This window comes from Equus asinus, chromosome 10, assembly GCF_041296235.1.
Source record: "Equus asinus isolate D_3611 breed Donkey chromosome 10, EquAss-T2T_v2, whole genome shotgun sequence".
In the NCBI taxonomy this organism is placed as follows: Eukaryota; Metazoa; Chordata; class Mammalia; order Perissodactyla; family Equidae; genus Equus; species Equus asinus.
Genome location: NC_091799.1, coordinates 66571196 through 66597943, shown reverse-complemented (window position 1 = coordinate 66597943; position 26748 = coordinate 66571196). Strand labels below are relative to the sequence as shown.

Genomic DNA, 26748 nt, shown 5'->3' with positions numbered 1-26748 from the left:
TTATTTATTTGTTTGTTTATTTATTTATTGGTGAGGAAGATTGGCCCTGAGCTAACAAATGTGCCAATCTTCCTTTACTGTGTATTGGGATGCCACCATAGCATGGCTTGTTGAGTGGGGTGTAGGTCCGTGCCCAGGATCTGAACCCACAAACACTAGGCAGCCAAAGTGGAGCTTGTGAACTTAATCACTATGCCACTGGATCGGCCCCAGAATTAATTTTTCTGATATTATAAAATGTAGAATTAATTTTAGTTTCTCCCCAGTTGCACCAACACTGTTCATTAAATAATTCAGCCTTTTCTCATTGAATTGAATTATCACCTTTGCCACGTATTGAGTTTTCATTTATACTATATCTGTTTCTAAATTCTATTTTGTTCCTTCACCGGTACCATATGGATTTAATTTTACATTAGCTTTATATTATATTCCAATATTGAATGTGCAACTTCTCCCACAATTTTGTTCTCTCTCTCTCTTTTTTAATGCTTCTTAGCTATTTTCCACATATTTATTCTTCCATATAAATTTTAGGATCCAATTAAAAGGAGAAAAACATTTTTTTGGTGTTGCATTAAGTTTACAAATTAATTTTAGGAATAATCACATTTAATGAGACAATATCTATTGAGGTAATATTTTTTATTTGTTTCATTACATCCTGTATTTTAAAAATATATATAAAATATAGCTTTCCTTTTTTGTCTTCTTTCTCAAGATTTGATATTGACTATGCTGGATTTGTAAAACTATTGTGAAGATTCTCATATTTTGCTATATTTTGGAATAATTTGGAAAACATAGGAATTATCTGTGCTTTGAGGATTAGAGGGAATTCAGTAACATTGTCAAGACGTTGCTTTTTTCATTATTTAAAAACAATTTTATTATGACAAATTTCAAATAAGTTCAAGTAGAGAAAATAGTATAGTGAACCCTATGTACCTACCACCTAGTTTTGACAATTATCACAATTTCCCATTCGTGTTTCGTCTATCCTTCCACTTTTATTTTGCTGGAATATTATAAAGCAAATCTGAGATTTCATGTCATTTCATCTTTAAATAGTTCACTATGTATCGCTAACAAATGAAGTCTATTTTTTAAAACGTGGTTTCCTTATCATCCATAACAAAAATTTCTCAATTGTTTAAAAAACATCCTTTTACAGTTGGTTTGTTTGAATCAGAATCCAAACAAGGTCTGCAATGTTGTATTTTGCTTATTCTGTCTCTTGATTCTCTCTTAATTTATAAAAATTCCCTCTTATCTCCCCCCCATGACATTTATTTGTTGAAAAATCAGGTTGTCTGTCCTATAGAATGTTCTAGATTCTGGAATTGGTTGATTGCTTCTTTGTAGTGCTGCACAACTTGTTCCTCTTTTCTTATTTTTTGTAGACTGAAATTTAGATGAACGCTTGATTTTCTGTCAGTTCAATTATTTTTTTTGTCGAAGATTCTTCATAGGTGGTGTAGTATACTTCATAAGGTGTCATATCATGATTGTCCTTAATGTCTGGTGTCCCACTTATAACAATATTGACATTGATGGGTGCATTCAGGTATCGTCAGCTGATCCAATCATTATAAAGTTCCCCATCAACCTTTCACCTAGTAGTTTTAGCAGCCATTAATAGAGCATTCCTTAGAGCCGTTGTTTCGTTAGTTTCCAAAAATGGTGATTTTCTTATTCCACCATTCCTTCTGCTTTTATTAGCTGAAATTCTTCAACAGAGAAGAAGCTTCCTTTATCAACTCTTCAGTTACCCTAAAAAACAGTTCATAAAGGAAAGACCGGTTGGCACTTTTTTTCAAATAGTAGATTTAGCTTAGTCAGTATTTTCTATGATATTGGTATTCGGGGTTTTAAAAAACTTTTAGTCATTTATATTTTGCTAGAAAAAATTCCTCTTCTCTAGATTTTCAATTTACTACCAAGGCATGCGCAAAGTACTCTTGTATAATTCTTTTGACCTCTACCACATCTCCTTTTCCACACTTAAAACGGTATGTATATATATGTGTGAGTGCACGTGCACATCTGTGTCTGTGTGTTACCTAAGGTGTTTGCATTTTGTTTATCTTACAAAGAACCCGTTTAGGTTTTATATATCCTTTCGTGCCCCCGGAGGTGATTTTCCTTCTCTGGGTCACTTCCTAAGTGCTTCCAAGTGCTCACACCTGTTTCACATTTGGAGCTAGTCTGGAAGGGGGGTGGGGGGTGTCTTAAGTAATTTATAATTCCAAATTACCCTTTGGGTACATTTCTTCGCTTAACACAAATTTACTTTCTGGTACCTCACTTTACTACACAGAGACAAATTAGAAGTCATCAGGAAAAAATTCCTCTGTTTTATAATTCTCTTCTCAACCTACAAATTTATTTGCAATCTTGCCTTTTTTCTTTCTTTTTTTTTACCCCATCCCTCTCTCCACAGTGAAAGAGGGTAATTATTCAACTAGGCACTGTATCTCTCTCTCCCACATTCCTAGAGACCTTAATTCATCAATGAATCCTTATCAAGTATCTTTAAATTCTATCAACTCATTTTCTTCCCTCTGTCTGTAAACACGCTTGAGTCTCTCCCATCTTAGGCAAACAAACAGACGCCTCTCTTTTTCCTAGGCTCCCTTCTAGTTACCTCCATCTCTCTTTTCTTCCCATTGCAGCCAGTCCACTGAAAACATGACCTATGGTTTCCACCCACAGTCTCTCCTCTACTCCCACAACTTCTCCAAATCTCCTCTTGCCGAAGTCAGCAGTGGCTTCTTCCTTGTTAAAAACCAGTGGACTCACCACACCTCTTGCTCTCCCTGAAATGCTTTCCTTTCTTGACTTTCTTGACCCACCCTCCTTCTGCTGATTCTTCTTCTACTTGTCTGACTATTCCTTCTTATCCTCCTCTGCAGTGTCCTTTTCCTTTCTGGAATAGAAAAGATCTTCAAATGTCAGACTGCTCACCATCCTTAGCTCTCTTTGCCCACTTACCCTGAAAGAAAATGGAACCAATTCATCTTTATAGGGTGATGGCTTCCAGAGCTGAACTCTGGTCCAAAACATTCTCCTAAGGTCTTCTGTGTCCACACGGACTTGCCTAGATGTCCTATCGGCATCACAAAGGCAAAATGTCCAAATCTGCACTTGTAATTTTTCCTCAGAACTTGCTTTTCCTTCCATACTTCCCTCGTGATGAATGGTGCTGCTATCCATCCAGTTATCCAAGCCATAGACCTGGTGTGACAGTGTGAGATAATGTGATTACAAAACAGAAAAGCCACTCAATTTTGCAAGTAAAAAGATTTATCATATGCTTAAGGATAATCTCATGGAAGGCAATTTGAAGAAGGATAACAAGGCCTCAACGGAATCTCTCTTCTCAAACTTTTTTTCCCAAATTGTTTTCCTTGGATTTTATCTATTTCCTTCCTCTGTGCACTAGATTTTTCTGCTCATATATACCTCACTAAGGTTACTATAACTCTGACTCAGTGTGACCTTTCAGCCAATCCCGCAAGAGCATTTCCCTGAGCTCCCTGAATATCCCAGTTCACACCAAAAGAGAATCCGATTACCCCAATTTAGCTGGGTCAACTGGGGCAGACACGTCCGCCCATGTCCTCTACCTTAGGTGGACCTGTAGAGGAGAATAGATTCTCTTTGAAGGGGGTTGTGGGAAAGTAGACCATATGTCAGGAGTCAGTCCTTGATTTTTCACTCTGCACAAATCCTCACATCTAAAAAATGATGATCAAGTCCTATCAATTCTACCTATCTAATATCTCACAAATCGAACCTCTTCTCTTCCTTCCTCTAGCTCACTTTTCTAGCTAAAGCTGCCCTTCCTGGATCCTTCCGGTGTGTCCCTACATTCCATCTTTCTCCCCGTCCGTCCTCTACACTGCAGCCAGAGTGACCTTTTCAAAGTACCAATTTGATAATGTCTCTTCTTTGCTTAAATCTTTTCATAGGACATGTCAAGACTGACACTTGTCATGTAGGTATCTCTACATCAGTTCAAACTCCTTAATATGACGGTGTTCATTTCCCAGGGCTGCTGTAACAAATTACTACAAACTTGGTGGCTTAAAATGACAGAAATTTATTCTTTCACAGTTCTGGAGGCTGGAAGTCTAAAATCAAGGCATTGGCAGGACCATGCTCCCTCTGAAGGCTCTAGAGAAGAATCCTTCCTTACCTTCTCCTAGGTTCTAGTGACTCCTGGAAATCCTTGACATTCCTTGGTTTGAGCTGCATCACTCCAGACTCTTCCTCCATCTTCACATGGCTTTCTTTTCTGTGTGTCTCTCTGAGTCTTCTCTTTCTCTCTCTTTTTTTTTTGGTTTAAAGTATGTTTGCTTTTTTTTTTTTTTTTTTGGTGAGGAAGATTGGCCCTGAGCTAACATCTGTTGCCAATCTTCCTTTTTTATTTCTTTCCCCCTAAAGCCCCAACACACAGTTGTAGGTCATTCTAGTTCCTCTATGTGGGATGCTACCACAGCATGGCTTGATGAGCAGTGTGTAGGTCTGCACCAAGAATCCAGACTGGCAAACCCTGGGCTGCCAAATTGGAGCACACGAACTTAACCACTCAGCCATGGGGCCGGCCTCCCCTCTTTTTCTTACAAGGACACCAGTCATTGGATTTAGGGTCCATCCTAAATCCAGGATGGCTTCATCTTCAGACCCTTAACTAATTACGTTGCAAGGACCCTATTTCCAAATAAGGTCACATTCTGAGGTTCCAGGTAGACGCGAATTTTGGGGCAACATTACTCAACCCACTACAATGCCTACAGGCCTTTTACGAGATGGTATCTACTCACCTCTCCAGCCTCATCTCTTACCACTCTCCACCTCTCCTTCTAATCTCTAGTCATACTAAGTAAGTCCTTTGCAATTCTGGGACCACAAAATGTTCTCTCTCACTTCCCGATGTTTGCCTTTCCTGCCCACCTCTGTTTGGAATGTGCTTGCAGTCTCTCTTTGCCTGGCTCTTACTATTTTTCAGATGCACTCGACTCTAGGAAGTTTGCCCAAATCCCACCTGTCATTGCCATGTGCTGCCCTCAGCCCAGATCCCCAGTGCACCCCAGGTTTACCTTGATCATAGCCGGTATCTCACTATTTAGTAATTTTAATTGCAGCCTCACTTCTTCTCTAAGTCTCTTTCCCCAATTCTTTGCCACCCAAATAATCAGTAATGGATCAATCATTTCTTGTTTTGTTTTATTTGCTTTTGCATTCTCAGTGCCTAACATAGTGCCTAATAGGCACTCTACAAATGGTTATAGAATGAATGACTGAATGTCTTTGAAAAGTAGTTCACATATGGTAAGAATTTCCAGGCAGGAAAATTTATATGCAATAGCTTTTGTGGTGTTTTTTAATTCAGTTTGTCCTTTAGAGAGAATCATACCTCGTCTGAGGAAATTGAGGGACGCATTCCATGAATATTGAATATTATATTAGGCAGTACTAAATTACCCCATTTAGTTTTGGTGTTGCATGTGTTGAAAATCCACTTTGATCTGACCAGAGCCCTATTCATTTTTATTATCCTTAGATCAGATAATGTAATATTCTCAATTAGAGACATAAATTTGAATGATGGAATTACCATATGAATGGGTTTGAATTCCATATTAATATTAACTTTAAATAAAATTATGTCATTTTTTTTCTGAAGAGAAAAAAAGCCTTTCTTGAAATTGGAAAATTGTATCCCCACAAGTGAAAGAACTAGAAATAGGGCCTTAAAGAAAAGAGAAAAGTTAAAGTGGATAGTATTGATCATCTTCAGATAACTCACCACTCTCATCACCAATATAATTTAAATAATACAGGCACCTTGAATAAAATGAGGACAGGGAAATGTTATTAGGAAGATCACATTCCTTTTAGTTAATCATTTTTGAAATAAAAGGCTCCCAGGATTCTTGAATGTTTTCCTTTTTGGTCAACATAACATCAAGGATTATTTAAGTATGAGTAGGCTAGCTGGGTTGCCTGGAATAAAAGAGTCTACAAGCTAATATGGGTGGAGGACATCAACAAGAAGGACATCAATGGTGAGAACAGTTCCTGGAGGCCCTTGGCCTCCTGAGGAACCCTGTGGCCCAGTCATGGGGAAGTCCTTATGGCCTGTGTTTAAGGGAGTTGTAAGGACCCGCCAAAGGCAGCTGGGGAGACCAGTGGAGTATGGCGAGGTTCTCCAGACTAACACAAACCCGGGCTCCCAAGGAGCATCAAGGACAAAATAAGTCAAAGCTAGAGGGACTGAGCTATGACGAGACTGAGAAGTGGAGTTTCTCTGGCAACTTGGTCTTCAGACTGTGCTCTGGGAACTCACTCAGGAAAATAGAAGAGGATGACCTGTAGAGAAAAAGACTACCCCTCTTCTTCGCTGCTTCCCTCCCTCCTCTCATCTCTCTATGCATCTCTGTCTCTATGCTCTCTTTCTCCCACCTCCTCTCTCATGTGCTGACTCCCTCTGTCCCTCTCTGGATTATCGGAAAGCAGAAATAAAAGCAAGACAAATCCCTGCTCTTCACGTGACCTCCCCCTACAGCCTATCTCCCTGTGAACAAAGGCCATAGCTGGAAAGAACTAGATGTTCTCTTATAACCCTCATTTCTGAAAATCTATTCATTCCTTGGCTTTTTTTCCCATTCACCTGTTTATTCGTCATTCATCATTCAACAAACATTTACCGAGGCTATAATATTCTAGGTGTATAATTTGTCTTCCAGATCAATGATTTTCAATTCCTTTTTCTTAAGCTTTGCAAACTTTTTTCCAGTAAAAGATTGCTGATGCTCCGTATGGAAAACATGAAAGCTGCACTGTGTGAATTGGCGTGGGCACACAGAACTTGACCGACTCCTACTCTGCCCTATCCTGCAGTCCCTGAAGGATTCTGTGGAGCATAGCATACACACCACTCTTCTTTAGTGGGCAATCTTGTATGTCGCAATGGGAATGTGAAATAATACAATACCTTTGAAAAACAGTCTGACACTTAAAGTGGGAGATAGGCCCACCCAGTTCCACCCCAGGTGAAACTCACCAAGACTGAAACTCATACACATGAGATCTAGGGAGCATGTAAAGCATAGTTCATAAGAGCCTCAAAATGGAAACAATTTCAATTTCCATCAACAGTAGGGTGGATAAATAAACTGTGGTATACAGCAATCAAAATAGATAAACTTCAGCTTGATGCAACAACATGGATGAATCTTATAACGTCGAATGACAGAAACAAGAAAAAAAAGAATATGGAGAGTATGGGAGCATTTACATAAGTTCAAAAAACAAGTAAAACTAAACTGTATTATTTAGGGATTGCATGCACAGAAGGTTAAAAAAAAAACTAGAAAGAAAAACAAAAAAGAGATAAAATAAAATCAGGAGAGAAGTTGCCTCTAGGGGAGACGAAAAGGGATGTTCCTGGGAAGGGGCACAGGGACTGGTCGGTGCTTCTGGGGTGCTGGCGTGGTCTTATTCCACGCTTGGAGGATGGTTTCGCTACTGTTTGTATTATTTCATTTCCTAGTGGGGTGATTAGACCTATATTTGCTTTCGAATTATTCATTAAACATACAGCTGTGTTTTACATCCTTTACTACATTATTTCACAGTTGTTTAAATGGCTAAGCAAAGAAAATACCGTTGCTCTATTTGAGAGGAGAAGGGACAAGAGGGAAAGGGACTGATTTTGACGATCTTGCAGTCTAGCTCCTGGCAAAATGTGTAGCCCCAGCAGGAGATCTGTAAGTGTTAGCTGAACTAAACTGCCGAGGCAACGTGACATGGTTTGAGAGAATAAATATCATGCAGAGCCCACAGGCTATATCTAAAATTCTCATCTTTACTCCATGTACAAGACAGGATGCTGTTGTGGTTCTATGATTCTGTTTGTCTTACTATGCATCATCTCATTAATTTATACTGAGTGAAAAATTATGATTCCCTTTGGGGACATCAAGTGTTTTCAATTGATTTTTTTTGTTTGCTTAACTCAGTATTGACCTTTAATTTCAAACCTCATAAAAAATTTTCTAGGCAAAGCAACTGACCTCAGTCTCTAGCAGAGCGAAACACACACAGAAAGTTTGGGGATCTAGACACAGAGCATACGTATGTTGTTGATTTTTCCTGTTTCCCCTTAAAAGATGGACCAAAGGAAACTCTGGTAATTTGTGGGTTTATTTTGTTCTAATTGAGAATTCACTGTATTTTGTGTTACACAACTAAATTAAAATACTTTATTATTTACCTTTAGATAAAAGCTATATCTGTCTATTGGTCAGTTATCGACCACCAATCAAACTCTTTACCAGCTTTAATCCTATCCACAATAATAATCCTATCCTCTGAAAATTATTAGCCTCAGATGCAATTACAAACATGTTGAGACATTATAGTAGTTTTCAATGCTTTTAAACATGGAAGTAATTTAAAAATAATTTCATGTACATGTATCATAATGTGATTTTTTCAATAGTTTAACTTTATTTATTTATCATACATGATAGCTGTAACAACCTTAACATAAATTGACATAAAAGGGAGAAAATTTTACCCACAATCCCAATATTACCACAAATCAAACTGTTTTCAGTTTTAATTATACCAAAAATAAAATTTGAGTTCCTATTTTTTTAATTAACAATGTCATTTTTTTTAATATCTCACAATTTTTGTAGCTATGTTTTGGTATGTCTTCACTCTTTTTTTTTTGGGGGGGGGGGAGGAAGATTGTCCCTGAGCCATCATCTGTGCCCATCCTACTCCATTTTGTGTGTGGGATGCTGCCACAGCATTACTCAATGAACAGTGCATGGGTCTGCACCCAGGATCCGAAACCACAGACTCTGGGGTGCCGAAGCAGATTGCATGAACCCAACCACTATGCCATGAGGCTGGCCCCAACATTGTCATCTTAAAAGATGCTTTAGCTTCTGCTCTTTTATAAACTAGAAAGAAAAATATTTAATACTTTCAGTTCTCCTATTTAGTTCAAAATTTTATGAAGAATTCATGAAAAATGCTAAAAATTCTATGTATTTTTATGTATGTTCTTTTATTCCAGTTGTTCTATGAGCATAGGATAAAGATATGAAATAAAATATATCAAACATAAACTAAAATGAATAAGTGGTCATGTTTATCCCACATAAATTCTAGAATAAAAATGTTTCCTAAGAGATAGTATGTTCTCGTAATTTATCCTTGCATCTTCTATCCAATTATTAAATATAAATAACATTTATTTAAGTTATAGAAGATAACAGATGCCTATCTGTAAATATTTATTGGCTTTTTTTTAAGATGTTTAAATTTGGTCAAACCTCATAGCATCTCTGTGGTTGTTGCTGGTTCTTCTGTAAGATGAAGCCACAAAGAACTTTGCAGGCTGCCTCACAGCTTTGAGGAACAATCCACTGGAAGGATTTTGTAAACTCTGGGGTATTAAACCATTGGGGAGGTATATCATGCAGATGAAACTTTTCAGTTCATTGACTAAATATAAATTTATAAACCAGAAAAATCAGCTGGGATGAAGATAAAGTTCGGTAAAGGAGGTCTTTGACGTAGAACACAAAAATTAAAGGTGTGTTGGTGTTGCCTGGGGAGATGTTTCAATCTAGAATTAGGATTCAGGAGTGCCTAGAAAGAGTTAACAGAGAAAAAAAATATCTCAATCCACTATCTTAAAACAAAACAGGAACCTGACAAGTCAAGGAAAGGAGGGCTGAGTGAGAATTATCTTGGATCTAAGTGTCATTTTGTCATCCTCTGTGAGAGATGGGGTACATGTGAATTTCACTGCCTCCAGGGTGCTCAATGATGGAAAGAAAAGTGCCCTTGTATTGAGAAAAAAAACTCATTCATTTAGGGCATAGAAATTGAAAACAAATTAAAATTATCTGTTACACTGATTTTTTAAATCCTCATTTTGTACCTCAATAAGGAATAAAAAGATAACGTGCTGTTCTCTAATTTTTCCTTGTACTGTATTAAATGTTATCTAAATTGCTGATTTATACACTGAGACCATAATGCATAAAATGATCTTAAGTATTTTTATCATGATGTCTAAAAATCCACCCCAATTTTTCACGATGGAAGCCCTAACTGACCCTATTCTTTCCTTTGTTCTTGTACCAGCTCCCGGGACACAGGCCGCTTTCTTTTTCATCCTTCACCCCTGCTCCCGGGCCATAATCACGTTTGTTTTAAGGAAATTTACTGCTGATCACTCTGGAAAACCTGTCTCATCTCTGATCTCGCCTCTTTTCCCAGCTAAGTTCCGTAGGCATTCCCTGCCTTCCCTGTCCCCACTTCCTTTCTTCTCTTCAACCTCTGGCCTGACCTAGGCCCTCACCATCCACTGAAACGAGCTTCTTGGACCAAAGCCAGTGGACTTGAAGGAGGCAAGACTACTGGCAGGTGAGCAACTTAGGAAGCTAGTACCCCAAACCCAGGTGAGAGAAAATGGCATCTGGAAGCAAGGTGATGTCATGAGGGCTGAGAGGAAAGGCAGGATTCCAGTTCTGAGTGTGAGAGAAGTCACAGGCGACTTAGTGGGGTGATGCTGCCACTTCCTGACATTAGCAAGAGCAGGCTTGGGTGTGTCGGGGGAGGTTGGGGGAGCGTCTTGTTGAACTGGCTGTGCACAGGGAAGATCATAGGAAGAGGCGTGAGGACACTCCCAAGCCACGTGTCTGACTCATGGATTCCCCCTCTAGAATGGACAAGATGGTTTGGCCCCTTAAGGATTTCTGAAAAGTAAAACAACAACCAAGCCTCCTTTTCTAGAAACAAAGAAGTTTATTATTTCAAACAAAAAGATGCAATACAGTATTGAAGCAATACTTACGAGCGACAATGATTAAGGCTTGACTTCTCTCAATGCAGAGAGGTTGAACTGTTTGTGCTTCAGAAGACTTCTTTGCCCTGCAAAAGATAATAATAATAGGTATCACTTATTGATCCCTTTATATATCAGAACTTAAAATGCCATGCTAAGAATTTTTTGTACATTGGTTTATTCCTTGCAGCAGTTTACAAGGTAGGGGATTAATATAATCTCCATTTTACACGTGAGGACACTAAAACACAAAAAAATGAGGTAAATACTTGACTGAGGTTACACAACTGGCAAGTCATAAAGCTAGGATTTGAACCTAGGCAATCTAACACCAGAGCTCGTCCTCCTAATGGCTCAGGTGCCTGGGTGTCACTCACTTATTCCAGGAGCTGGGTTCTTGGAAGAGGTCTGAGAGGATCACATTCTCCTCTAATGAGATAGCTCTGCACATAAGGAGGAGCACCTGAAATTTGGGGAGTCTGAGAATGGGTCAAACCTAAGAAAGTGAGGTGACCACGATTACTAAAAATCTTCCTATTGCCTCCTGGACAATGGGATCCTTTTCTGTTGTAAGGGGGTCTAAACTGGTTTTCTTTTTTTTTTTTTTTAATTAATGTTATGATAGATTACAACCTTGTGAGATTTCAGTTGTACATTTTTGTTAGTCATGTTGTGGGTACACCACTTCCCCCTCTGTGCCCTCCTCCCACCCCCCCTTTTCCCTGGTAACCACCGATCAGATCTCCTTATCAATATACTAAATTCCACCTATGAGTGGAGTCATATAGAGTTCGTCTTTCTCTGACTGGCTTATTTCGCTTAACATAATACCCTCAAGGTCCATCCACGTTGTTGTGAATGGGCCAATTTTGTCTTTTTTTATGGCTGAGTAGTATTCCATTGTGTATATATACCACATCTTCTTTATCCAATCATCAGTTTCTGGGCATGTAGGCTGGTTCCACGTCTTGGCTATTGTAAATAATGCTGCGATGAACATAGGGGTGCAACAGACTCTTGAGATTTCTGATATCAGGTTCTTAGGATAGATACCCAGTAATGGGATGGCTGGGTCATAGGGTATTTCTATTTTTAACTTTTTGAGAAATCTCCATACTGTTTTCCATAGTGGCTGTACCAGTTTGCATTCCCACCAACAGTGTATGAGGGTTCCTTTTTCTCCACAACCTCTCCAACATTTGTCACTCTTGGTTTTGGATGTTTTTGCCAATCTAACGGGGGTAAGGTGATATCTTAGTGTAGTTTTGATTTGCATTTCCCTGATGATTAGCGATGATGAACATCTTTTCATGTGTCTATTGGCCATATTCATATCTTCTTTTGAGAAATGTCTGTTCATGTCCTCTGCCCATTTTTTGATCGGGTTGTTTGTTTTTTTGTTGTTAAGCAGTGTGAGTTCTTTGTATATTATGGAGATTAACCCTTTGTCGGATAAGTGGCTTGTGAATATTTTTTCCCAATTAGTGAGCTGTTTTTTTGTTTCAATCCTGTTTTCCCTTGCCTTGAAGAAGCTCTTTAGTCTAATGAAGTCCTATTTGTTTATTCTTTCTATTGTTTCCCTCAACTGAGGAGTTACAGTGTCTGAAAAGATTCTTTTGAAACTGATGTCAAAGAGTGTACTGCCTATATTCTCTTCTAAAAGACTTATTGTCTCAGGCCTAATCTTTAGGTCTTTGATCCATTTTGAGTTTATTTTGGTGTGTGGTGAAAAAGACTGGTCAATTTTCAATCTTTTGCATGTGGCTGTCCAGTTTACCCAGCACCATTTGTTGAAGAGACTTTCTTTTCTCCATTGTAGGCCCTCTGCTCCTTTGTCGAAGATTAGCTGTCCATAGATGTGTGGTTTTATCTCTGGGCTTTCAATTCTGTTCCATTGATCTGTGGACCTGTTTTTTGTACCAGTACCATGCTGTTTTGATCACTGTAGCTTTGTAGTATGTTTTGAAATCGGGGATTGTGATTCCGCCGGCTTTGTTTTTCTTGCTCAGGATTGCTTTAGCAATTCGCGGTCTTTTGTTGCCCCATATGAATTTTAGGATTGTTTGTTCAATATCTGTGAAGAATGTTCTTGGGATTCTGATTGGGATAGCATTGAATCTGTATATTGCTTTAGGTAGTATGGACATTTTAACTATGTTTATTCTTCCAATCCATGTGCAAGGAATGTCTTTCCATCTCTTTATGTCATCGTCAATTTCTTTCAAGAAAGTCTTGTAGTTTTCATTGTATAGATCCTTCACTTCCTTGGTTAAATTTATCCCAAGGTATTTTATTCTTTTCGTTGTGATTGTGAATGGGATTGAGTTCTTGAGTTCTTTTTCTGTTAGTTCATTGTTAGTGTATAGAAATGCTACTGATTTATGCACGTTAATTTTATACCCTGCTACTTTGCTGTAGTTGTTGATTATTTCTAATAGTTTTTCTGTGGATTCTTTGGGGTTTTCTATATATAAGATCATGTCGTCTGCAAACAACGAGAGTTTTACTTCTTCGTTACCTATTTGGATTCCTTTTATTTCTTTTTCCTGCCGAATTGCTCTGGCCAGCACCTCCAGTACTATGTTGAATAGGAGTGGTGAAAGTGGGCACCCTTGTCTTGTTCCTGTCCTCAGAGGGATGGCTTTCAGTTTTTGTCCATTGAGTATGATGTTGGCTGTGGGTCTATCATATATGGCCTTTATTATGTTGAGGTACTTTCCTTCTATACCCATTTTACTGAGGGTTTTTATCATAAATGGGTGTTGGATCTTGTCGAATGCTTTCTCTGCATCTATTGAGATGATCATGTGGTTTTTGTTTTTCATTTTGTTGATGTAGTGTATCACGTTGATTGACTTGCGGATGTTGAACCATCTCTGTGTCCCTGGTATAAATCCCACTTGATCATGGTGTATAATCTTTTTGATGTATTGCTGTAATCGGTTTGCCAAAATTTTGTTGAGGATTTTTGCATCTATGTTCATCAGTGATATCGGCCTGTAGTTCTCCTTCTTTGTGTTGTCCTTGTCAGGTTTGGGGATCAGGGTGATGTTGGCTTCATAGAATGTGTTAGGGAGTTCTCCATCTTTCTCAATTTTCTGGAACAGTTTGAGGAGAATAGGTATTAAGTCTTCTTTGAATGTTTGCTAGAATTCTCCAGAGAAGCCGTCTGGTCCTGGACTCTTACTTTTGGGGAGGTTTTTGATTACCGTTTCTATTTCCTTACTTGTGATTGGCCTATTCAGATTCTCCATTTCTTCCTGATTCAGTTTGGGGAGATTGTAGGAGTCTAGGAATTTGTCCATTTCTTCCAGGTTGTTCAATTTGTTGGCATATAGTTTTTCATAGTATTCTCTTATGATCTCTTGTATTTCATTGGTATCTGTTGTGATTTCTCCTCTGTCATTCCTAATTTTATTAATTTACGATTTCTCTCTTCTTTTCTTGGTGAGTCTGGCTAGGGGTTTGTTAATTTTGTTAATTCTTTCGAAGAACCAACTCTTTGTTTCATTGATCCTTTCTATTGTCTTTTTTGTTTCAATATCGTTTATTTCTGCTCTTATTTTTATTATTTCCCTCCTTCTACTGACTCTGGGCTTTGTTTGTTCTTCTTTTTCTAGTTCTGTTAGGTGTCTTTTGAGGTTGCTTATGTGAGCTTTTTCTTTTTTAGTGAGGTGGGCCTGTATTGCGATGAATTTCCCTCTTAGGACTGCTTTTGCTGCATCCCAAATGTTTTGGTATGTCGTGTTCTCATTTTCATTAGTCTCCAGATAAAATTTGATTTCTTCTTTAATTTCTTCAATGATCCATTGTTTGTTGAGAAGCATGTTTTTAGTCTCCACATTTTTGCACCTTTCTCTGATTTTTCTTGTAGTTGATTTCTAGTTTAATAGCATTATGATCAGAAAAGATGCTTGATATTATTTCAACTCTCTTGTATTTATTGATGTTTGCTTTGGTTCCCAAAATATGGTCAATCCTTGAGAATGTTCCATGTGCACTTGAGAAGAATGTGTAACCTGCTGTTTTTGGATGAAGTGTTCTATATACATCTATTAAGTCCATCTGGTCTAATTTTTCATTTAATTCTATTATTTCCTTGTTGATTTTCTGTCTGGATGTTCTGTCCATTGGTGTTAATGGTGTGTTGAGGTCCCCTACTATTATTGTATTGTTGTTGATGTCTTCTTTTAGTTCTATTAAGAGTTGCTTTACAAATTTTGGTGCTCCTGTGTTGGGTGCGTATATATTTATAAGTGTTATGTCTTCTTGGTGGAGAGTCCCTTTTATCATTATATACTGTCCCTCTTTGTCTTTCTTTATCTATTTTGCTTTGAAATCTACCTTGTCTGATATTAGTATAGCGACACCTACTTTCTTTTGTTCATTATTAGCTTGGAGTATTGTTCTTCATCCCTTCACTCTGAGTCTGTGTTTGTCTTTGGGGCTGAGGTGTGTTTCCTGGAGGCAGCATATTGTTAGATCTTGTTCTTTGATCCATCCTGCCACTCTGTGTCTTTTGATTGGGGAGTTCAATCCATTTACATTTAGAGTGATTATTGAGATGTGGGGGCCTACCACTACCATTTTGTGTCTTGTTTTCCGGTTTTCTTCAATTTCCTTTGTTTCTCGTCCCATGGTTTAATCTGTTCTGATGAAGAGCTGCTACTCTCTGTTGTTGTCCTACTACTTATCTCCTCTGCTCTTGGTTTTGTAGTCCCTTTCCTTTTTTGGATTTTTCAGGAATGAGGGTTTTCCTGAGGATTTCCTGAAGAGGAGGTTTTGTGGCAATGAACTCCCTTAATCTTTGTTTATCTGGGAAAGTTTTTATTTCTCCATCGTATTTGAAGGATATTTTCACTGGGTAGAGAATTCTCAGCTGTAGATTTTTGTCCTTCAGATTTTTGAATATATCATTCCACTCTCTTCTAGCCTGTAAAGTTTCTGCTGAGAAATCTGCTGATAGCCTGATGGGGGTTCCTTTGTAGGTTAGTTTCTTTTGCCTGGCTGTCCTTAGTATTTTCTCCTTGTCGTTGACTTTTGCTAGCTTCACTACTATATGGCGTGGAGTTGGTCTTCTTGCATTGATAAAGTTTGGAGATCTATTGGCTTCTGTCACCTGAAGATCCATCTCCCTCACCACATTTGGGAAGTTCTCAGCCATTATTTCTTTGAATAGGCTTTCTGCCCCTTTCTCCTTCTCTTCTCCCTCTGGTATACCTATAATCCTTACGTTGCATCTCCTAATTGTATCTGATAATTCTCGGAGAGTTCTTCATTTCTTTTTAGTCTTGCTTCTCTCTCCTCCTCTGCCTGCAGCAATTCTATATTGCCATCTTCCAAATTGCTAATTCTTTCCTCCATATTATCGGCCCTACTGTTCAGAGCATCTAGATTTTTCTTGATCTCCTCTATTGTGTTCTTCATTTCCAATATTTCTGTTTGGTTCTTCTTTATCGTATCAAACTCTTTTGTGACATAGCTCCTGAACTCGTTGAGTTGACGGTCAGAACTCTCTCTTAACTCATTGAGAATTTTAATGATGGCTGTTTTGAAGTCATCATCATTTAGGTTATATATCTCATTTTCTTTGGGATTGTTTTCTGTGTATTTGTTGCTTTCTTTCTGTTCTGGAGATTTAATGTATTTTTTCATATTGCTTGATGTTGTTGATTTGTGCCTCCGCATGGAGATAGAGTTTAGTTGCTCCTTTCACTTGTTTCAGCTACTGCGGTGGGGGAGCAGCTGTTTATACTGCACCAACCAGGAACCCTGTCTGCAGTTGCTAACTGGGCCTGGGCCCCTCCTCGTAGCCACAGTGGCCCTTTGGATTCCCTCCTCTGCTGTGGGGGCCGTCACAGGGGGTCTTCAGGCTGCTGGTGCCTACTGTTGCAGCCCACCTAGATGTGCTCTCTCCTTGGGGTCTGCAACGGTGTTATGGGCTTTTCCAGCGGCCAGGGGTGGGATCACTTATATTTGTCGCTCCGTTGCTGTCGGCACCCACAAAATCTCACTTGTCCTCTATGGGTCGCAGGAGAGCTATTGGCATCTTCTACAGTCTGTGGTTAGTTCACCTAGCTATGCTGCTTTTGCCCTGGGGTCTTCCAGCCTTGTGGCTGGTGGCTGGGTGCCTTCTACTGGTGCTGTGCAGAGGCTTTCCCTAAGGCTGCTGTGAGCCTGTAGGGTTTCCCCCTAGACTATGAAGCTGGGTCTCTGGAACTCCCCCCAGCCCCAGTCCTCTCCGAGATCTCCGGCTATCCCTAGTCCCACGGGGCGGGCAACGGCAGCTGGGGGTCGCCCCGCCCTCTGCGATTCTCTCCGGGCCTCTCCTGGAGCCGTGAATGCTCGGCGTGGCCCCTCTGCTAATGGCAGACAGAGAGTTTTGTCTGCTGCCCGGGTGGAACTGCCGCGCTTCCCCTCCGGGTCGCAGAGCCGGCCTTTGAAAGTTCGCCCAGCCCCGGTCCTCTCCGAGATCTCCAGCAATCCCTAGTCCCACGGGGCGGGCAACGGCAGCTGGGAGACCTCCGTACCCTCAGCGACTCTCTCTGGGACCCTCCGGGCGCCGCGAACACCAGGCGGGGTCTCCCTGCCGATGGCGGGGAGAGACTCTCCCCGCGGGCTCAGGTGTGCAACTCCAAAGTTTCCCTCTGCGTTTAGGAGTAATTGCGGGGGGTTTAGGTAGGGTTCTGGTCACCTGTTTCCACCGTCGCTCCTCTGTTGTGTACTCGCTCCTGCCCTAGATGTGTGTAGATCCTCTGGGGGCGTCTGTTGGAAGAAAGCCGCTTGCGGGTACTAGGCTGCTCGTCGGGGTCGGAGAGTTTTCACCTGTTTCCACATCCTCCCGGAGGAAAGTCCATCCGCCTTCCGATGTATAGTCGCGTGGGTCTCTCAGACCTCCTGAGATGCTGTCTGGATATCCTTTGTCAAGCGATAAGTGTCCAAATAATTGTAGACTCGAAGGGGGAGAGACAAAGAGGACTACTCACGGCGCCATCTTGGATCTTCTCTCCTAAACTGGTTTTCTTGCTGAATGAGAAGAACTAAAGGGAGTGGGAAGCTATCCAATCAAGAAGTCTTGGGAGGGAGCAATGTATCAATGTATGAGAGCAGGAGTGAAGGGGAAATTCCTGAATGCGAGGCCTGATGAGCACTGAAGATAAATCCAGCCCTTCCACAGTTGGAGAGAGTAAATGGTGATAGTGATAGAAAGAGAGCTGAGATCTGAACACAATGATAAATCCTTAATATTTTACAGGACTGATGCTGTGATCCCATTCAAATGCATGTTCTAGCCTCTTTTGAAGTAGCATTTTTTTACCTTTACTAACTTATGATTATAAATAAGGTCCACCTTCTCTTTCCCTGAATGAGTATCACAAAGGTTTATTTCTGCTTCCTAAATATCAGGAAATCCCCTTACCTGCGCGTCCAGAGGCTGTGACTCCCCTGCTGACCAGAGGTTCTCAGGTTGTCCTCTTGAGTGTAAAAGAAACCACAGAACCTTGGCGTGTTAAGGAACCAGGGTGTGGTGGTCGTCTGTCTGCTGGCTGGTGAGCATTTCCCTTCTCCCTTACTGCAACGCAGTTGGAAATAACAAAGATTTATTTTTAAATTTTGAGTTTGTGGGCTTTTTTTTAATATACCAATTGGACATTGCTTGACAGAATTTGGAGCCATGCAGACCCCATGAGTGGCCTGGGTAGACCATGGGATGTTCTCTGTACTTGGTTTCCACTACCCAGAGATGCCACAGTTAAGTTCTGTCCCTAAGCTGTTTTCAGACTAGAAAGACTTGATTTTTTTCTGGCAGCAATCATAAACTGGAGCTATCTGTCCAGAATCTATGTCACCTCTCTCCACTTCTTATCTTTTTTGCATATAACCTCTTAAAAATTGGACAACTGTTTTTGTCTGTAGGCTAAAGTGACTTTCTATAGGAACTCTTCAGTCCAAGAGTCAGGGAGGAAGGTCTACCCTTACTCAATTTGTTTTAAAGCAATGCGGAGCGAGGAGAACCCTGATGGCTAGAATGTGTTTTCTACAGACCATTCCTCACTGAAAGGAACTTGGGCTCCTTGGAGGAGTGGCTGATTGCAGAGACCACCAGGTTCATATCAAAATGACTCGGGAGCCTGCTAGGATAAGCTCTCATTGGCCAAGGATGAGTCAATTTGAGCATCCCTAAGGATAGTGCCTGCAACAGACTAAAATACATGAAATGTATTTAAAGCCATGTGTTTGAAATGATACTTTTAAGAAATCCAACTAATTGGTCACCCTTGAAGGATGTTGGTGAAGTAATTCGTTAAATTTAAAAACTAGCAAATAGAGCAAAGTGTTAATCATTACTCTTGTATTTCCTATACACACTGTACCTCAGAGTAAGCAAATATTTGATGAGCAAAGTTTCTCTTTGTAGAAGAATTACAGATGGAAAGAAGGAACAACAGAATTAGAATATCACCATCTTGCAATCCCTAATGAATTAATAGATCTAGTCAATGATCAGCAATGGTTGCTAACTTCACAAAGAACAACAACCAGACTCTCTGTACTACCTGACAGAAGTATGTACACCACCACTCATGAAATTGCTTTGGCAAAAGAAATCCAATGTAAATCTGGTTAGTAACTAGATCCAGTTTACAGAAAATTTAAAGGACAGAGGAACATATTAAATGACAACACTGGGATGCAAAATCCAGTGAACAGTGGAAACTGTAGGAAATACAACCCAGTTTCTTCAACAAAAAGACTACAAGGGCGAAAAAAAAAAAGAGATTCATGGGTGTATTAATCAGAGTACTCCAAAGAAACAGAACATAGGATAGAGAGAGAGAGCGCGCGCACAAGAAAGATAATTATCATAAGAATTGACTTACAAGACTATGGTGGTTGACAAGTCCTAAGATTGGCAGTCAGCAAGCTGGAGACCCAGGAGAGCTGATAGTGTGGTTCTGGTCCAAAGGCCAGCAGGCTCTAGACCCAGGAAAAGCTGATGCTTCAGTCTGAATCCAAAGGCGGGGGGGGGGGGAAGATGTTCCAGCTTGAAGGTAGGCAGGAGGAATTCTCTCTTATTTAAGAGAAAATCAACCTTTTGTTCTGTTCAGACCTTCAACTGATTGAATGAGGTCCACCTCCACAAGGGAGGGCAGTCTGGTTTACTCAGTTGATTGATTTAAAGGTTAAACTCTCACAGAAATACCCAGAATATTATTTGTCCCAGTATCTGGGAACCTGTGGCCCAGTCAAGTTGATATTTAATATTAACTATCACGATGGGGTAAGTTTGAATTAGGAGCCATATTAGCCAATAGCAATAGATCTTATTTGGATCCTAATACAAACAAAACAACTGCACAAGGAAAATGTGAACTCTGGTTATTTGATGATATTAATGAATTCTTTTTAAAACATTTTGGGTGGTAGAATGATATTGTTAGGTTTTTTAAAAGAGTCCTGCACCCTTAGTCATGAGTAGTTAAATATTTACAGAAGAAATTCTATGACGTCTGGGATTTGCTTTAAAATAATAAAGAAATCTGAAGTGGTGGGAGTGGGACGTATAGATATTGGCCTTGAGTTGAGAAATATTGAAGCTAGGTGATGAGTATGTGGGAGTTTATTATATTATTCTTTCTAATTTTGTAAATTTCCAAGTAAAAGATTTTTTAAAAAGAAAGTCATTATTGTTCAACCTCGACAATTAAGGTGAAGGTCAGTAGCTGTTAAAAGAATTGGGTAAATAGTTGATGGGGAACTTTATAACGAAGGGATCAGACTTTCACTGCTGGAACCCACTGATCAATGCTGTCAATCAGAGAGGGATGATTGAACATTATGCACATCCTGGTATGATGGATTACGAAGTACATAGCACCACCTAAGAAAGATTCTTGCCAAAAAACCTCATCAAGTGGTTAGATCTAATTTCCAGCATACAGAAAATTTAGAAGCTAAAGAAACAAATTAGTGGTCTGCCCCGTGGCCTAGTGGTTAAGTTTGGCACGCTGAGCTTTGGCAGCCAAGGTTTGCTTCTTGGGCACAGACTTACACCACTCATTGGTGGTCATGCTGTGGTGGCAACCCACATATAAAATAAAGGACTATTGGCACAGATGTTAGCTCAGGGCAAATCTTCCTCAGCAAAAAACAAAATGAAAGAAACAAACAAACAAATTAAACCACATCATGAGGAAGCAACCATCCAAATCCAAAATGTCAAACATCCCACAGCACAACTAACCAATTTCTTCAATAAATCAATGGCATAAATGAGAGAAGGGGAGAGGGGAGGAGCATTGTCCTAGATTAAAAATACTTGAGAGATGTAACATCCAAATGCAGTGTGTGGTCATTCTTTGTGAACAAACCAATTGTAAAAAGATATTTTGTAGACATTCAGAGAAACTTGAATAAAGAATGGGTATTACATTACATTAAGGAATTAGTTTTTATTTTATTAGGTGGCCGTTTAAGAAAAATTCTTATTTTTTAAGGTGGATATTGAATTATTTAGGGGTGAAATGATATGATGCCTGAGATTTGCTTTAAAATATTCTAGCCCAAAATATAATGTATTGAAAAAAGGTGGTTGAAACGGAGTAAAGTGTATATTGTAACATTCTTTCTGTTTCTGCATAATTTTGGAAATTTCCATAATAAAAAACAAATCAAAAGATTATGTGCCCATTCTCCATAATTTGGAATTGTTTTGCCAAGTGTGAGCCCAAATTGTAGTTTTCTTTTAATACATCCAAGAACCATGACAGACTTCCGTTCTCCACTTTCCTTGAAGTTGGCACCTCACATCAACACCCTCTGCCCGACTTTAGGTTTTAGGATTACTTGTTCCACCAGTAGCCCAGAGATCTAGACAGAACAATTGAATTATGTAGACAATTTGTCTTCTTTGAAATTCCAGACAGAATTCTCTCTCCTCGTCTTCCATTCCTCTTCCTCTACTGGATCCTTCTTATCAGCATTTAAATGTGTTAACAACTTAAAAACAACCCTCCCTGGACCAGTTCTTCTTAAACTTCCATATACATAAGAATCATCTGAGGATCTTGTTAAACAGTAAATTCAAATTTAATATGTTTGGGACAGGCCCAAGATCCTGCATTCCTAACAAGGAGACACAGGAGATACCGATGTTGCAAATCCTTGAACCAAACTTTGCGAAGAGCAGGCCCAGATCTCACTCCACCTACTGCCTTATTTCCCTCATTCTCTTCAGAGTCAAACTACTCAAGAGTTGTCTACAGGCATTGTCTCCATTTCCTTATTTCCCACTCCTGCTTCAATCTACTCCCCATCACTTAAACAAAGTAGTTCCCACTGAGTTCCATATTACTAAACCGGATGTGTGTCAGTCTTCATCTTAATTGACTTCTCAGTAGGATCTGTTGTAGATCCTCTTTGAAGCCATACTCTTCCACTGCTACTATGATACCACACTTTCCCGGTTGTTTTCCAGTCTCTCTGATCGGGGCTTCTCATTCTCCTTTGTCGAATCACCTTTACATGCTGGAAATTTTTTAAGACTCTGCCTTGGTTTCCCTTCCTTTTCATTCTTCTCGCTCTCTCTCTCTCTCCCTCCCATCTCACCATACCCCTATTTTCCATTATTCACACTTCTTCAATGATTTATATGTGGATCACTCCCAAATTTATATTTCTAGCCCAGACCTCTCTGGTAGTTTTAAAACACATCTGTCAATTCTTTGACAATTCTTCCGTCAAAGATGGAGTCTAATTTCCCTTGGCTTAAATATGGCCTGGCCTTATGACTCTCTTATAACAAGTAGAATGCATGGGATAGAATATGCTGACAGTGATGCTGCGTGACTTCTGAGGCTGAGTTAGAAGAGAGGATACAGCTTCCTCCTGGTTCTTTCTCAGGACGCATGCTTTACAGCCCTGAACCACCACAGAAGAATTCTGATACCCTGAAGCTGCCTGGAGAGACAATGGGCAGAGACCACATGGAGATAGAGAGAGATACCCAAAGAGGTTCAGCTGTTCCAGGTTCAGAGTCTTCCCAACCCAGTGCCAGGCATGTGAGTGAAGCATCTTCCAGGCGACACAAATGCCAGCCATCATTTGCCTGTGACCTTATGAGAAACCCAAGCCAGAACCCTTCAGTCAAGTCACTTCAAATTTCTGACTCACAGAAACAGTGAGAAATAACAAATGACTACTATTGTATAAAGCCACTAAGTTTGGGGTGATTTGGTACATAGCAACAGATATTCAGAACATTCCCTGACTTCCACACAGGCATCTCGTGAAGGAATTCAGGGCATACTAAGCCAAAGTACGCCGCTTTGGCATATTGGTTATTTGGAGCTGAAGGCACTTGAGAAACAGCCGATGCAAGAAGGGCTCTCTGACCTCCCCTTTTCTATCTAGAAACAGGGCATAAAATCTCCTGTGAGAAAGGTGCACTTCCTGTACCAGGAAGAGAAGAACATCCTCATCACCAGGAATTGGTGCTGAAATGGATCTGTACAAATAACTTACTAAAATAACCCTTATCTTCCATTAGCTCCCCCCATATATCTCCTAGTCATTTCCCATAATTTACTGCCCCCAGACCAAACCCCTTTGTCCTAACATTGTTTCATAAATTTATTGTATCTGTGTCTAAAACATGTATAAGCTTTTTGCTCTGGTCACTTCTTTGGCTCTTTATTTTCTTAAGACTCCCATATACATGTAAAATTCTAATAAACCTTGTATGCTTTTCTCCTGCTAATCTGCTTTATGTCAGTTTAATTCTTAGGCCCAGCTGGAGACTCTAAAAGAACAAGGAGAAATTTTTCTTCCCCTCTCTCTGGCCCTGTTGTTTTCCAATTTTTTCCTCTTGTTGAGTAGTTCATTATCTTCATATGTAACCCACCTCCCATTCCCAGAATCTTCGCTTCATGTTTGATTTTCACGTGGTACTTAAAACAACACTTCCCTCAACCTTTTTACATTTGTTATCTACCTTGTTTTTCCCGTAATTCTTATTTGGTAGCGTCCCAGGAGTTTGTGCAATACTTTTTACAAACTCCCCAGCTGTAACCAGGGCAGACGACCTATGAAAGAGACTGACTCTTACTCTAATGCATAGAAGTTGGAATGCAGATCCCAGTATTTCATGGAAAGAATTATCTCTGATGAAAGCAAAAGAACCATTACAAACCATTAAACTCTGACATCAGTTGTTGATGAAAATAATAATTTAATTTCCTTTCTTAGAAGACATTGAAAAGATTAGATTCCCCACCATTTAGGAATCTAAGAAGTAAAGATACAGTCAACTCTAAAGTTAGGGTGCAGGTCTGAATGGCCAATGGTCTATGAGGAAGCTAATTTTAAAGACTGATATAGGCCTAGATTAAAAATATCTGCACCCAAAGCAATGTTTCTATCTATACTCCTCACCTGCTTATTCCTACCGAAGAATAAATGGATATATTTTCTCTAGACTGTATTTCTTTTGGCCTGACCTGCGCTGGAGATGAAGAGAGTAGGAGGAACTAAGAGAATCTTGTCAGAGTAAAGGGAAGAGGAAGGAGCAGGAAAAGAGGGGTGAGTAAGACCAGGAATGCCTATGTCTGCCCAAGAGGGGATGGAATGAACAGAATGACAGACAAGTGCAGAGAGATTGAGCCCTGTATGGGGTCATATGGGACTTCCTTTGGGGGGCTTCCATCAGCATACACATACCTCAGAAGCAAGAGCTGTCTGCTTCATCTTGTGAGGAATCTTGGTCATGAATGTAAATAAATAGAAAAATGTCGTCAATGTGTAACATCTAACTATACAGTCATACAGCTCCAACCTCTGATGTGTTAAACCAAAGAATAAATTTCTGAAAAGGAAATACAATAGGTCGTGCTTGTGAGAGGGAGAGGGAGAGGAAAGGAGAGAGAGAGTGATAGAGACAAAGAGTAACCCTTCAGAAATTCCACCAGAAAAAAAAATTAACGAAAAGAAAGACCAGGTTAAACGTCATCAATACTGCAACATACTGGAACGTAAAATAAGTCAGTATCTCGTCCCCAGATATTTTAACACAATGAATACCTCACCTAAGGCAATGCATATTTAATAGAAAAGGTCCAAACTGAAGCACTGAAGTGATTTTGTAAACAGTTTCTGATATTAGGTGCATTGAGCATGATGTGTTTTGGGAAAACAGCTCCCTGTTTTTGACAAGTACCACATCTGAGACGATATCTGAATAATTAATATATTTAGGCTTGCTAGTACATTTTCAAAAGGAATGTGTTACCCTGGATACAAATTTTCAGATAGCAAACAGCGCTTCTTGTTGTCACCTTCCATTATGTGTCTTTCATCATCTATTTAGCCAGCTGTACTGTTATGTAGGCAAAAGCAAATAATGGAACAGATGTTCCTGGAACTTAAAGCACGAGGTGTTTTCAAACACGGCTAGCTACTTTGGTTAGGGATGAAAGGTGTCTGCACTGAAAAACAGATGTTTACCCATTAAGACAGTTGGTGATAATAGGTAATAGATAACGGAATAAAATCCACCACCTGCCAGCTACGTGATCTTGAGCTAAGTTACTTAAACTTTCCAAGCCTCAGTCTTCTCATCTATAAAATGAGAAATTATCTGTATGAATAGAATCTACTTCCTAGGATGGTTGTGATGATTAAACGAGATAATCCATGTAAACCCTTAACAACAAACATACCTGGTGCTGGATAAATGTTCAAAAGATATTAGCTATTTATTCCATTTTTATTGAATCATGTACCTAAGAGCTTTAGGGAGTAAGCAAATGGTTTGAAGTAAACAAGTTGGCTTGGGGCAGTGGTTTTCAAACTGTGTTCCGAAGGGCTGCTGCTGAGGCTACTGCTTGGTGACCAAAAAAAAAAAAAAAAAAAAATAGAAGCTGTGTGAGTGAGCTCCAGACTGTCACCTCAGCTCGAAGCAGAGAAGCTCAATTTTTATCCTCTACATATTGAAGTTCTGTGTAAAATTTCAATAAAAAATAAATAATACTTTTTAAAAGATAATCTAAATAATTGATAGTGGATAGAGCTTCTGATTTCGGATCCATACATTATCTATCTATGATAAAACTCCTAGAAAACTAGAGATGATGAGAACTTACGTAATAGGACAAATAGTATCTATAAAAAATCCACAGCAATCACATACTTAATAGTAAAATGTTGAAAGATTTCCCTCGAAGATAAGAATAAGAAAGGGATGTCTGCTTTCATTCAATATTGTACTAGCTTATAAATAGATTTAAGAAGAGTTCATTAAAATTGATGGATGCAAAGTCAATATACAAAACTCAATTCTGTTTCTATACCCCAGCAACAAATAGAAAATAAGTTTTTTAAAAGACACAATTCTCAATAGTTTCAAAAATATCAAATATGTGGTAATAAATCCAGCAAATAAAATGTTATTGAGTTAAATTTTTAAAAACTGAAATAGAGAGAAATAACGTGTTGTTAGATTGGAGGACTCAATGTTGAAAGGATGTTGATTCTTTCTAAATTGATGTCCTGTTCAATGTAGTCTCAATGAAAATATGAACAGGAATTTTGTGACTTGAGAAGGCGATACTAAAATTTACATGAAAATACACAGGGCCAGCCCCGGGGCTGAGTGGTTAAATTTGCATGCTCCGCATTGGCAGCCTGGGGTTTTGCAGGATTGGTTCCTGGGCACCAACCTAGCACTGCTCATAAGGCCATGCTGAGGCGGCATCCCACATACCACAACCAGAAGGACCTACAACTAGAATATACAACTATGTACTGGGGGGCTTTGAAGTGAAGAAGAAGAAGGGAAAAAAAAAGGTTGGCAACAGATGTTAGCTAAG

General features: G+C 39.4%; 1 long non-coding RNA gene across 1 annotated transcript; it reads right to left on the bottom strand.

Annotated features, from left to right (window-relative positions):
- Nucleotides 1–626: 626 nt before the first annotated feature.
- LOC106843340 (uncharacterized) lies at nt 627–20108 on the bottom strand. Its single transcript, XR_006531776.2, has 5 exons — nt 19765–20108; nt 18303–18455; nt 10892–10968; nt 2995–3237; nt 627–1773 (listed from the first exon to the last, which is right to left on the bottom strand). It is a non-coding gene; the product is annotated as an uncharacterized lncRNA (long non-coding RNA).
- Nucleotides 20109–26748: the final 6640 nt, after the last annotated feature.